The sequence below is a fragment of the Meles meles genome, chromosome 6 (assembly GCF_922984935.1).
Source record: "Meles meles chromosome 6, mMelMel3.1 paternal haplotype, whole genome shotgun sequence".
Taxonomy (NCBI): Eukaryota; Metazoa; Chordata; class Mammalia; order Carnivora; family Mustelidae; genus Meles; species Meles meles.
This window is the reverse complement of record NC_060071.1, coordinates 25,314,546-25,318,802: the sequence shown is the minus strand read 5'-3', so window position 1 is coordinate 25,318,802 and position 4,257 is coordinate 25,314,546. Positions and strand designations below refer to the sequence as shown.

General features: G+C 36.2%; 1 pseudogene; it reads left to right on the top strand.

Moving 5' to 3' along the window:
* Positions 1–945: 945 nt before the first annotated feature.
* On the top strand, positions 946–3,059 carry LOC123943505 (annotated as a pseudogene).
* The last annotated feature ends 1,198 nt before the right edge of the window (positions 3,060–4,257 follow it).

Below are 4,257 nucleotides of genomic sequence, written 5' to 3'. Positions count from 1 at the left end.
TTAATACAAAACACACAACCACACACATTTGCACACATTCCTAGTAAAACATGCAGAAAACAAAAAGAACATCTTAAAATATCTAAAAACATCTTAAAACATCAAAGAGAACATCTTAAAAAGAGAAAAAAAGAGGCATCATTGTTAAAACAATAAACAATAGAAATAAAAGACATAAGAAATCATCTTTAAAGTGTTATAAGAAAAAATAAAAACCATCAACCTAGAATTTCATACCCAGGATAAATAGTCTTCAAAAATAGAGACTCAAAAGAGATTTCACTTATAATCAAAAGCTATGCAAATTCATCTCCAGCTGACCCAGGCTTTAAGAAGTACTAAAAGAAATTCTGCGTGCTGAAGGAAAGTGATCTCAGATGAAATATAGAAGTTTAAGAAATAAAAAGCACTGGAAAGGATAAATATACATATAAAAGACTATTGTGTTTAAGAGCAATAATAAGTATTTTTGTGAAGTTTTAAATTTATGTTCAAGTAAAATACATGAGAAGGGCAGCAAAAAAAGGAAAGGATGGTGAGCGGTGTTAAATTATTTTGCATTTGTTATATCATTCGAGAAATGTTAAAATACTAATTTATAGGGCTATAAAATGTTAAAAATGCATATTATAGTTTTTAATGTAAACTATAGACCAAAAGTCTGATACTGAAATTTATAACAAAATGCTAATAGAAGAGATAAAACAGAATGTTTTAAAAATAATTAATACAATGGAAGACAGGAAAGGAAGAAAAAGAAAATAAATGTCAAGACAAATAGGAAATACATAGCAAAATGATGAACATATAAGTAATAACATTATGTTACATATGAAAGGATTTAACATACAATTAAAATAAAAAGTGAGTTAGAATTTTTTGCAAAAAAATAATTATATGCTGCTTACAATATTTATAAATTTACAGATAAGATTAAAGTAAAAGATGTATGAGTCAGAAGAAATCTGGCATAGTGAAATTAATGTTAATCAAAGTAAAGTTTAAGATAAGATATATAGAGAAAAGTGGTGATATTTCATAATGGTAAATGGGTCGATTTAACAGGAAGTCATTATCATGTATTTATATGCCCTTAATGTCATAGTTTTGAAATATGAAGCAAAAGTTGACAAACTAAAGAAAGAGAGAGAGGAAGACGAAGAAGTAGAAGGATTCTAAGCTCACCTTGTCCCACAGACACAGAGAGAACAGCCACATCAGTGCAAGTAACTCTGAAAATGACCCAAAGACTGGCAGAACAGACTTTCCACAGTTAATCATACAGAGGAGTCCACGTCAAAAACCTGAGGAGGGGGAAGGATGTAGTTGGGAACACACCCGCCCAGCAAATGAGAGGGAACCCACAAACTTACAGAAGTGACATAATCAGACCCCGTACTAAGCACCCCATGTACAGTGGACAAGCACTGGGAAGATAAGTCCTCATAATTGGCTTTGAAATCAAGTGGGGCTTAACTTCATAATTTTATACAATCAGCAGGGTTTAACTGCAGGTAATTTAAAAATCAGTAGATTTAGCTCTGGGAGAGGCAGAGGATGACAGGAAACTGATTTGCTGTTCTTAAAAAGCCAGCATAACAGAGTGACGTTTCAGATCAAGGTTTCGACCGGCAGGAAATGATTCCTTCAGGAAGGTTAGAATGCACGTTCATAACACCAATAAAATTACAAGGATTTACAATGTAATTGGAACGATCAGAGGATCTGTGGAACCTGACTGTATGTTATTCTAGGAGGTCATCGGGACTCCTGGGTGTTTGGGGCTATTGACCCAACCAGTGGAGCTGCTGTTTTGCAAGAAATTGTCCAGAGTTTTGGAAAACTCATGAGCGGAGGCTGGAGACCTAGAAGAACTATCATTTTTGCCAGCTGGGATGCAGAAGAGTTTGGGCTGTTGGGGTCCACAGAACGGGCTGAGGAGAACGCTAAAACGCTCCAGGAAAGAAGTGTTGCTTATATCAACTCAGATTCATCTATAGAAGGCAATTATACTCTCAGAGTTGACTGTACACCCCTTCTTTACCAGTTGGTGTATAAACTGACAAAAGAGATCTCTAGCCCAGATGATGGTTTTGAGAATAAATCTCTTTATGAAAGCTGGTTGGAAAAGGGCCCTTCATCTGAAAATATAAACTTTCCTAGAATCAACAAACTGGGATCTGGAAGTGATTTTGAAGCTTATTTCCAGAGACTTGGAATTGCTTCAGGCAGAGCCCGTTACACTAAGAACATGAAAACAGATAAATACAGCAGTTACCCGGTATACCACATGATTTATGAGACGTTTGAATTAGTAGAGAATTTTTATGATCCCACATTTAAAAAACAGCTTTCTGTGGCTCAGTTACGAGGAGCACTGGTTTAAGAGCTTGCTGACTCTGAAATCATTCCTTTCAATATTGAAGACTATGCAAAAGCTTTGAAAAACTATGCAACAAGTATCTACAATTTATCTAAGAAACATGACCAACAACTGAGAGACCACAGAGTATCATTTGATTCTTTATTTTCTGCTGTGAAGAACTTCTCAGATGCTGCTTCGGATTTTCATAGAAGACTTACACAAGTTAATCTTAATAATCCCATTGCACTGAGAATCATGAATGACCAACTGATGCTCCTGGAGAGGGCATTCATCGATCCCCTTGGTTTACCAGGGAGGCGATTCTATAGGCACATCATCTTTGCTCCAAGTAGCCACAACAAATACGCTGGAGAATCATTTCCTGGGATCTATGATGCTATGTTTGATATTGAAAATAAAGAAGACCCTCATTTAGCCTGGACAGAAGTAAAGAAACACATTTCTATTGCAGCCTTTACAATTCAAGCAGCAGCAGGGACTTTGACAGAAGTGTTATAGTAAGGTCCCAGCCAAGTTGCTAGCCATTTGAAGTGTTACTGAAAGTCTGAGGGTAAAACTCTTCCTTGTTTTTTGATAATTCATGATGCCAGAATATTCTATAATCTTGCTTTTCATGTCATGTTTTGACTGTAGACTTCCATCCTGTCCATCTGTAAAGAGGTTTTTTGGCTCTTTTAACAATTCATAACTTCATCACCAAAGTGTTAAAACAAACAAAAACAAACACCCCAGTCGTGGGGCAGAAAAACGTAACTGAAAATTCCCTTAAATGTCAAGGAACTTGGGACTTTGGCACATTGCTGGTAGAAATGTAAAATGGTACAAACACTTTGAAAAAGAGTTCATTAATTTTACAAAGTTAAACATACAGTGGATTCTTGAACATGGGTCTGAACTGCACACATCCACTTATATGTGGATTTTCTTCTCATAAATACAGTACTGTATATGCATTTTCAAAAAAAAAAAAGCCAGCATAACAAATAACCCTGAAGAGATTTAGCATAAAAGCAGCAGTTTGAAAAACACCTGGGATATACAAGAAGGAGATTTATTTACTAATCTCTAAGGCATGAACCTACATGTTTACCATGAAACACAAAGCTGTCTTAGCCAACTGTTGCTTCTCTTGTGGTACTATTTTAAGCATAGATTCTGTCAGCCACAAAGGGTCTGTGAATACTTTCTAATTATCTGTGATGCCCAGGCCCCTCTCATTCTTACCTGTCTACCTCTATTCTTGAGGCAAGGGTTTGACGTCCCTGAGAGACCTCAGAAGAGACTGGCACATTCATCTCCCTTGCATAGAGTAGGGAAGATTTCCTCCTCACTGCCTCCACCCTCCATCTATATCATGGGCACTTGGGGATGGGGCAAATGTTGATCTGAGAACCCAGGGCATGACCAGGTCCACTGTGAAGTGTGCCATCTACCTGCCACACACCCTAGTGTCATTTTGTTGTTCATGTTTATGTTTCCTTTTTGAAGTTTCTTTACTGCAGATCTTTGTTCCAAGGGAATAAAAACTGTTATTGGGCCTATAGAAAAAAAAATATTGACATATTATTATCACCCATAGTCCATAATTTATAATAGGGTGCATTATTGGTATTGTACATTTTATGGTTTTGGGAAAATATATAATGACATATGTCTACTATTACAGTTTCATACAGAGTAGTTTCACTGACCTAAAAATCCTTTGTGCTCTGCCTTTTCATTCTCTTTCCCCCCAACCCTTGGCAGCCATTGATCTTTTTATCTCCATAGTATTGCCTTTTCTAGAAAGTCATATAGTTGGAACCATATAGTATGTAGCCAGTTTAGATTGGCCTCTTTCACTAGCAATATGCATTTAAGTTTCCTCCATT